The sequence below is a fragment of the Equus asinus genome, chromosome 11 (genome assembly GCF_041296235.1).
Source record: "Equus asinus isolate D_3611 breed Donkey chromosome 11, EquAss-T2T_v2, whole genome shotgun sequence".
NCBI classification, from domain to species: domain Eukaryota; kingdom Metazoa; phylum Chordata; class Mammalia; order Perissodactyla; family Equidae; genus Equus; species Equus asinus.
This window is the reverse complement of record NC_091800.1, coordinates 81,304,661-81,315,409: the sequence shown is the minus strand read 5'-3', so window position 1 is coordinate 81,315,409 and position 10,749 is coordinate 81,304,661.

The following is a 10,749-nucleotide window of genomic DNA, read 5'->3' as shown; positions in this document are numbered from 1 at the left end:
TTTATTAAAGGACAGCAGATACTTTATGGCCCTTATGTGCATGCCTGTGTGTGTGTGTGTGTGCACGTGTGTAGACAAAGACAGTGTTAACGGTTGAATTATGTTCCTTCAAAATTCGTAAGTTGAAATGCCAACCCCAGGACCCCAGAATGTGACCTTATTTGGAAATATGGTTTTTGCAGATGTGGTCAAGTTAAGATGAGGTCATTAGGGTGGCTCTAATCCAATATGACCATGTCCTTATAAAAAGGGGAAGTTTGGACACAGAAGCATGTACACTGAGAATGTTACGTGAAGATGAAGGCAGTGACCAGGGTGATGTGTCCACAAGCCAAGGAACATCAAATATTGCCAGGGAGCCACCAGAAGCTGGAGGAGAGGAACACTCTCCCTCACAGCCTCAGAGGGAAACAGCCCTGCCCATGCCTTGATCTCAGACTTCTGGCCTCCAGAACTGAGAAAGAATAAGTTTTTATTGTTTAAGTGGCTCGGTCTGTGGTATTTTGTTATGGCAGCTCTAGGAAACTAATATAAATCTATAAATGATAGATAGAAGGATGTATAGACAGATAGATGAAAGATAGATGATCTATCGATCGATCAATAGACAGATAATAGATAGATTATAATTAGATAATAGATTCAGCAATGGGCTTTGTACCCACAAATCCTTTTCTTGTCTGTTTTAATATATATATACATTTTTATTGAAGTAAAATATACATCCAGAGAAGTGCACATATATTAAGGGTACAGACTGATAACTTTCCCCAAGTGGACGCGCCTGTTGACCACCATCCAGATTAAGACACAGAACACGCCCACACTCCAAGAGGACATCTCATGCTCCCGCCCAGTCACTAATCCATCATGTTCCCAAAGGCCACTGCCACCCTTATTTCTATCAACATGGATTAGTTTACTGATTTTGAAATTAGTAAGTAAGGAATCATATAAGATGTGCTGTTTTGTATCTGACATTTTTCCCTTGATAGTACAGTATGCAATTCATGCATGGTGTTGGTTGCAGCTACATTTCGTTCATTTCACTGCTAGATAGTATTCTATTATATGAATATATACCACAATTTATTTATCGCTGATTGTTTGCAATTTGGCACTATCACAAATAATAGTGCTAGAAATATTTCATTGAAGTCTTTAGTGCACACACATTTGTATGCATTTTGGGTGAACACATACAAAGGAGTGGACTGCTGAATTGTCGGGTACACATATGTTGAATTTTAGAAAAACTACCAGTTTATAGGAGAGTTCCAGTTGTTCTGCATGTTCACCAACATTCAGAATTGCCGTTTTTTTCCCTCTCTCTCTCTCTTTTTCCTTCTTGCTGACTTGCTTCCTTCTGTTCTCTCCGTCTCCATCTCTATTTCTTTCCTTTCCTTCTTTCTTTTCTTTGTTTTATAATTGTAGCCACTCTGGTGAATATGTACAATCTTACTTAATCGTATTTTCATTTCCCTGCTAACTGAGTTTGAGCACCTTCTCATATGCTTACTGGCTGGTTGGACAGACTCTTTTTTGAAGTACCATTTCAAGTCCAGGCTCTTTTTTTTTCTTAAATTTTCTATCTTTTTTTCTTTTAGATATGCAGGAATTCTTGATTTATTCTGACAAGTCTCCTGTTAGATGTGTGTACTGCAAAAGCTTTACTCACTGTGTAGTTTCCATTTTCAGGTTCTTAGTGTCTTTTCATGAGCAGACGTTCTTAATTTTATTGAAGGAAAATTTATCTTTTTTCTTCCCTTCTGGGTGGCACTTTTTGATTTCTGTTTAAGAAATGTTTGCTTATTCCAAGGTTGGAAAGACACTTTACATTTCATGTTTAGATCTACCCCCATCTGGAGTTAGTTTCTGTGTATGGTATGAGCTAGGAGTCAAAATGTATTTGTAAAACACGGACACTCTGTTGATTCGGCAGCATTTATTGCAAAGATCATCCTTTTCCCACTACACTATCATCTCACCTTAATCTCATGTTAAATGAACGCATATGAACGGGTCTTTATCTAGGTTCTCTTTTCAACTATTTGTTTATCCTTGTGATAGTAACATACTATTTTAATAACTGGACTCATGTAATAAGTCCTGATATCTTTTAGTACAAGTTCTCCAATTTTGTCATTCTTTTTCAAGATTGTCTTGGCTAGTCATATTTTCAAAAAACCGATAGTATTTTGATTGAGATTGTGTTGAATCTATAGATTAAATCACAGATGACATTCAGTTCCTCAATCCATGAACATAGTATATCTCTTTATTTGTTTAGCTATTCTTTGATTTATTTCTATAAAATGTTCAACTTAGTTACTTTTGTTAGATTAATTCCTAGTTGATGTCTTTTTGATGTTATTATATTTTATATCATATCTTATTTGTTCATTGCTGATTATAGAAATACAACATATTTTTGTACGTGAACTTTGTTACCAGTGGGCTTGCTAAATTGGCGTATTAATTTTAGTAGTTTGTGGACCCTTTTGGGCTTTCTAGACATATAATTATGTTGTCTGTGAATAAATACAATTTTATTTCTACTTTTTTAATCCTCATACATTTTCTTTTCTTAAAATGTTGGCTAGGAACTGGAGCAGAACTATTCAATAGAAGTGATAGCAGGCATGCTTTCTCTTTACTGATCTTGGGGAGAAATAGTTCAATATTTTATACTGAAAAATATGTTTCCTGTAGGTTTTGCTGTAGATCGCTTTTATCAGATGAAAGTTTCCTTTTCTTCCTGATGACATGTTGAATTTTATCAAGCAATTTATTTGTATCTATTAGGATGACCTGATTTTTCTTAATATAATGAATGATGATGATCAATTTTTGAATGTTAAATCAATCTTACATCCCAGGAATATATCTCAGCTTTGTTCAATGGCTTGTACATTTCATATATTGACTGATTCAGTTTTCTAATATTTTGTTCAGGATTTTTGTATCTACTTGAAAGAGCAGGCTTATAATTTTTCTTTTTTGTAATGTCTTCATTGGACTTGTATTATGATTATGCTGATTTCATAAAAGGCTGAGAAGTCCTCCCTATATTTCTATGACCTGAGATATTCTGTGTAAGATTGGTGTTTTTTGTTCTTAAAAAGTTTGGAAATTGTTACCAGTGAAGCCACATGGTCTGGACTTGTGTGGATGTGTGGGGGAAGGATGAAGCTTTTAAATTAAGTAACAAGTCTATTGTAAGATATAGGGCTCCTCAAATTTTTTATTTATTTAGGTCTTTATTTTGGTAGGCTGTGTTTTTTTAGGAATTTATCTTTTTTATATAAATTTTCAAATTTACTTGTATAAAGGTTATATATGATAACTCTTACAATCTTTTTGATGTCTGTAAGGTCCATTTTTTATTCCTAATTTTGGTAATATTTGTCTTCTTGTTTCTCTCTCTTTTATTCTCTCAATCTTGTCAGGAATTTAACAATTTTATTACTCCTTGAGAAAACTAACTTTTTGACTTATCTATTATCTCTATTGTATATTTGGTTTTATTCATTAATTTCTACTCTTATCTCTATTATTTCTTTTCTTACATTTCCTTTCGGTTTAATGGGTTTGGGTTTCCAAACTCCTTGAAAGTTTACAGAGATTATTTAGTATTTAGCATTGCTTCCTATAGAATATACAAATTCAAGGCTATAAATTTCCTTCAAAGTATAGCTTTCACTTTACTTGATGAATTTTATTATGCCATATGTTCATTATGATTTAGTCAAAAATAATTCCTAGTTTCCTTTGAGATTGCTTCATTAACTCATAGGTTTTCTATAAGTGTATTACTTAATTCCCAGTATTTGGTAGTTCCTGGCTATGTGTTTTATTGATTTCTAGCTTATTTCCTCTATGGCCACATAAGATCATATTTATAATTTCAGTGTTTTGAAGTTTGTTGAGACATGTTTTATGGTCCAGCATATTTTCAGTTTTGGTAAATGTTTATATACGCTTACAAAAAAACCATATTCCTCATTTGTTGGTTGGTGACTGGTGATTTCTTTTTGGGTGCAATTAAAGAACACTTGCGTTCCTTGGTTCACTCCATTGGCTTCCTGGAGAAGAGGAAAAGAACTTGAACGTTCTGAAATCGTATGGAGCTGGCAGCAAGAGACAAACTCCCTTGGTGGGACACGGTATTCATGAAGCAGAGTGGCCGCCCAACATGTGAACAATAGATCCGCCTCCATTTGAGGTCTCTCACATCACTGGGGACACAGATTGAGAGATATTGCTCATCTTTGTGGAGGAGTGCAGAAATATTTTAGGATACTGTAAAGGTGTGCTCTCCTCCCTGGGGTCCTAGGCCTCCCAGTTTTCCTTTCTCCCTTTCCCTTGTACCTTCCCCTTCTTTGTTCAGGCTCTCATAGGTTCTTCTCAGAAAGGACCACACAGCTCAATGCCAACAGACTCTTTCCTGTTCTTGCTGCCTCTAATCTCTTACCTCCACAAACAAGATTGTTCTTAGAATCCAGGCAGGTAGGGTCACATCCTTAAACTCCTTGAAGTGGCGTAATACAATCTACACAACAAAGTCCACACATATCATCGTGGCCCAGCCCTTCTCTTGCATCCTGCCCCATGACTTCAGGCACTGTGTGGCCCTTCTCTGTCCAGCCACCTAACATTTAGCATAGTCCACTCACTCATGATTTTATGCTATTCCGTCAGCGTGGAATGCTTGCCCCTCCTCACCAAAGCCTACTTATTGTTTATGCTTCAGCTCCCTCTTAGCATCCTCTCTGAAAATTTCCCTAAACCCCTTCATGGTCCCATTTTTTGTCCCTTCTCTGAGATCCTATCCCATTTTGTTCCTACCGCTCCCATTTCTTTTCCATGCAGTGTCTTGTGTTCTTCTCTACTTGAGTCACTAGAGTGCCAGCCCCTGATGTGTAGGACCCTTGTTTAAAGTATTTTTGCTATTCCCACCAGTATTTTATGTGGATCTTTGCAAACTTCAGGAATGAACATGGAATTGAATTCCCTATAGTCTGTTGTTGCTCAGAGCAACTTGTAAACTATAAGCACTTCTTAAAACCAGTTTTTCAAGTGAAATGAGTCATCTGAAGGTCAGGCTGTATCAATGTGATATTTTGTAAGTCTAAAGCAGGAAGCATTAAGAAAGCAGTAGTTCAAGTTGGGGATAAGCAAGATTAAGTAGAAACGGAAGCATGGGTCGCCTTCTAACTAAGAAGATTAGAATTTCCACTTTCTGTGTATTAAAAATAAATCTACTATCTGAAATCAAAGGATGTGGTCAAGGGGTGTTCCCTCTCCCCCCTTCTTTGGAGAGTTTTGCTTCTTGATGGTCAGCCTCAGTTGTCCCGAGTTCAAAGATATCAGCGGCAGCTTGAGATGGGAGATATTGAATTGACTTAGAAATATTATAACCAAGAAGGAGTTTAGAAGTTTCTCTCAATTATATCTCACGTCCTCATACTTTTCTGTAAAGAAAGGAAGAAAGCTATTCTATTGCACGCCATAACTTAGTGGGCCTCTCATCATCCCAGCGCCAGGCTAGAAACCTTGACTCAAGTTTCGATTCTGCATGTCTCTCATTCCACTCCTTTTCTGCCAACAACCACTGTTATTCTTCCTCTGAAACTGACCTCAAATGAGATACTTCCTTTCCACTCTGTCCCTTCTAATTACTCCCTGCCTACATTGTTTCTTGCTGGTTCTCTAGCCATCAGAGTCTCTCCTCTTGTAGCCACTCTGCATATGTCTGCAGAATTATCTTCCTTAATCAGGTCACTCTGTGCTGAAAAGCACATAGTGGATCTATATTTCATTTCCTCTGCCCAGCTGTCCACTCCATACATAGTTTGGGCCCACCTTATTTATCCAATTCTGTTTCCTCCCTCTTTTCAAAATTCAACATCTAATTCAGAGTCTGTAGGACACAAGGGTTAAAAGTGTGAATTTGGCTCCATCACTTACAGGCTGTGACACTTAAATGATCTCTAAGTGTCTCAGTTTCCTTATAGGTAAAGTGGGTGTATTCATATCACCTTACAAATTTATGGTGAAAACAATGATTATATATATATATATATATATATATATATATATATATATATAAAATGCCTAGGATGGCACCATACCTAGTCAAAGTTATAAACATAAGGAAGATGATAGTTACTACAATCCAGTAGATCTGCTTACTTTTATCAGACTTGAATTACCTCCTATCTCTCTTTTTCTACAGAATTATCTAAACTCTGTAGCTTTTCAAGACTGTGACCACAACCCACATCGCTCACACAGATTTAGTTCTCTTTGCTGCGTTCGCCCCTCGTTTGTTAGCGTCAGCTCTTCACAGACCAACACGCTACCTGCTCGTTTTGTGATGGCTTATTTCATGTGCCACCTTGACTGGACGTGGGATGCCCAGATTAAACATCATTTCTGAGTGTGTCTGGGAGGGTGTTTCCAGATGAGATTGGCGTTTGAATTGGTGGACTCGGTAAAGCAAATCATCCTCCCCAGTGTGTGTGGACCTCATGGAATCCATGCAGGAATCAAACAAAAGGCAGAGGAAGGAGGAGTTCGCTCCTTTTTCTTCCTGCCTGCTTGAGCTGGGATGTTGGTCTTCTCCTGCCCTCAGGCCGGGACTTACGCCACCTGCTGCCCTGGGTCTCAGGCCTTCGGAGTTGGACTGAATGACACCGTCTGTTTTCCTGGGTCTCCAGCTTGCAGATGGCACATCATGGGACTTCTCAGCCTCCAGAATCACGTGACCCAATTCCTCATAATAAATCTATCCATCTATCTGTCTATCTATCCATCCTGCTGGTTCTGTTTCTCTGGAGAACCCTAATACATCTTTCAAGTAGGTTATGTTGATCTCTCCAGCCAAATTTTAATCTTCATTCACTCATTTATTAATCCGTTTTCTCAACAAATATTTTTTGAGACCATGTGCCTGGCTTTACAAGCTTCTGTTCAATAAATGCATCCTTGGTTTACCTGCAATCTGTATCTTTATACTATGGTAATAAACTACGGTTTAAAAGGTATTGTTGACATTTTTACTTCAACAAATATTTACAGGCATTAAACGAGGAAAGATAAGACAGAAGCTTGCCCTCAAAGAGCTCACAGTCCAGCAGGAGACGCAAACTTACAAACTTAGCATTTTAGTATCATATCATCAGAGCTCATATTTAATTATGTCCTGGAAATGTTTGCATTTGCATTTTTTCCCTTTTGGTAAAATTTCCAGTAGGCATTCCTTTATATATTTTTATGTATATTCCATATATATATTTATATACATATTCCATATATAAAAATTCCATATATATAAAAATTCCATATATATAAAAATTCCATTCATATATAAATTCCATATACATATTGTATGTTTCAGGCTTCCCTGTATATTCCTACCTGTAAAAAAAATTACTTGGTTAACGCCTTTTAGTTTTCACTATGCAAGAAGGAGTTCCTGTTCAAAGGAGTTCTGGAAATGATGCACGCCAGAAGTCCCCCTTGGAGATTTACAATGAATATCAGTGTGTCAAAGGCTCTAAGAAGGCCTTCAGTAAAGGAAATGATTAACTTTGCTCAATTCAACATCTTCCACACTTATATGATCCTAGACATTTTTTCCTGGGGAACACAGTGCTCGAGTAATTAAGACTAAAATTCTATCTCCCAACAAGGAGTCATCACGTGACTTTGTAGAATTGAGTGTACTCCCAATGGATCTGAAAAGATCAAATACTACATGAATAACCATGCTACTATGGCAATTCTACTATTTATGTCAATGTATGTGTGCATATGTGAAAGTTAATTATCTGGTTAAACTTATTATCTAAATTCCTCGTATTCTGTTTATTTATTACCTAGCTGGTAAAAGTTAAAAGCCACAGAGACATGTTAAGATACATTGCTATAATATTCATGTTTAGCTTTTTAATTATCTGTCTTTTCCTGAAAATGTCAGGAGCCTATGTGATTTGGCTGTAATTAAATTTGATTGGCTAATAATCCAACCCCAAATTATCCAGCATTCCTCTATTTTAGTGCTACTTTGATTTCACTTTGAATTCTCATCATAAGTAAAGTGTCCATTCTTTGGTTTCTAGCCAATTAAAAGAATCTATAGGCTTTTACCATAAATTCATACACTAAAGTGGCTTTTGAGATGTGTGGAAATTTCAAAAGATCAATTTTTTCCTTAGGAAATAAAATATCCTTTTGTGATAGACAGACTAATGGACCCCAAAGACTTCTCCGCCTATCCCCAGAACATGGGAATAAGTCATGCCACATGGCGAGGGCAATCAGGGCTGCAGACGGGGTTCAGTTTGCTCGTCAGCTGACCTTGACATGGGGAGAGCATCCTGCATTGTCCACGTGGGCCCAGTGGAATCTCAAAGGTCTCCATAAGCGAAGGGAGGACACGGGACTCAGAGCCGGGGTGACGCACGAGAGGAGCACCCGGCCGTTGCTGGCTTTGGAGACGGCCAGCAGCCACGAGTCAAGGAAAGTGGCCCTCCCAACATCTTGATTTTAGCCCAGTGAGGCTTATTTTGGCGTTCTAACCTGCAGAACAGTGAGATAAAAAATGTGTACTTGCCTCCAGGTTTGCGGTCATTTGCTGTAGCAGCAGTAAGAAAAGAATGTGCCCTTGAGGGATTTGTGGGCACGATGGTTGAAAGACAGCAATTCTCCTGAAGCTCAGGGTTGGTTCAAGCTATTTAGAAAGAGAGTTTCAAAACTTTGTGCATATTAGTGAGAAAAAAACACCACTGTCCATGCAGCCAAGAAGTGGCCTTTAGGCAACTGCAGTGGTTTATCTAGGTCCCTGGGCTGTGAGCCCCTCCCGACCTGAGCGGCTCGGGTCATCTGCGCATCCTGCTCCTGCGGGCTCCAGACCAGTTCTGGCCTCAGCCTGGAGGCGGGAAGAAACTGCCTTCTGTGGAGACTCCTGCTTCTCCCTGTGCTCGGAACACCCCTCCTGGTTGTAGCTAAGAGGTCTCAGACTGACTTTTGTGAGAGCCTCTCTGCCCTTTACAAGAAACTCACTGGGCCCCGTGTCGTCTGCTACTGGAGAACCTATTGGGTAGTTCAGCTCCCCTCCTCTGGGCCTTTCTGCTCTCACAGCCCGTCCCAGGAACGCAACCTCACATCCAGGCTTCTACCCTTCTGGAAATCCTCCTGATTCCAAACAACTGACCCTGGGATCCTGAATGTGCCAGCTCCGGGCACCTGGTCCGATGCTGCCCAGGCGCATCTGTCCAAACGTCCAGCTACCCCTGCACTTTGGGGTCACCTTAGTCAATCAGTTTCCCTTGCCCACAAGTCTGATTCCAAACCTAACGCATTCTTCAAGATCCAAATGTGTTTTTTCCAGCAGCTGCCCTCTGCTCCATCACAGAGAGAGCACGACCTCACACTTGGAACTCTTTCACTGCCTGAACCATCACCTCCCGGCTGATCTCTGAGCATCCAGCTCTCCCTTGTTCCTGCAGAGCCCTCACCACCCCACTCTGGATTCTCCTGACCCCACCCCACTCCACCAATCACGCCCTCAGGGACTTTGCTGGGTCTCTCGATGACTTTTCTCTATAAAGAGGGAAATTTTTTCTATGTATTCCTTTTTGTTTGTTTGTTTTACTATTTTTTATTGTGGTGAAATATATGCAACATGACGTTTGCAATTTTAGCCAATTTTGCATCGACAGTTCAGTGGCATTAAGTGCATTCACAGTGTTGTGCACCCGTCACCTCCATCCATCTCTCGAGGCCTTTTCATCTTGCAAAACTGAGACTCTGTCTCCTCTGCCCCCAGCCCCTGGCACCCACCATCTACTTTCTGTCTCTATGACTTTGACTACCGTAGATAGCCCAAAGAAGTGGAATCTGATAGCATTTGTCCTTTTATGACAGGCATATTTCATTTAGCATAACATGGTCAAGGTCTGTACGTTGTCGCAGGTGTCAGAAATTCATTCCTTTTTGCAACTGAATGATATTTCGCTGTATCTACATACCACATTTTCTTTATCGGTTCATGTACCTAAGTCCACATTTTCAGTTCCTTTCAGTACACACCCGGCGTGGGACACCTGGCTCACAGGATAATTCTCTGGTTCGCTTTGTGAGGAACTGCCAGTGTATTTACCACAGTGGCTGCACCATTTTACCTTCCTACCCCAAGTGTGTGAGGGCTCTGATTTCTCCACATCCTCGTCAAAGCTTCCTATCTTCTTGATTATTTTTTTTCTTGACTGTAGCCATCCTGGGGGTGAGGTCTCTTGATCTTTAATCACTTCTTCCTGGCTCCTTTCCCTCGCGCCCTCAGTCTTTGAGCAAGCCTTCCCTGGGTGGAACTTTCCCACAGAGGGTCTCCCTTCCTACTTGGAACCTCACTGTCTTCAGTCATCGCCTTTGGCTTTGTGCCTCCTATTCTCCCCATAATCCAATGGATCACGACTCTTACACCCTCGGCTCTGGTGAAACTTTCATGTCTTAACTCTCTTTCTCAATCCTTACCCAACTCGATTCTTTCTGCCCCTGTTACCCAAGGGCAGTCAGGGCGCTGGCGGCACAGAAATCCCTGAGAGCTCCAGAGAAAGGTTGGCTGTCAGCCCCTACACACAGAAGCAGAACCTGCCCCCTGGGCCGTCTTATATGCCCATCACTGTCTGAGAGGCACCGCTCTGCAAAATTGCCCTCTGATACCCACACCATCTAGAAGCAGCC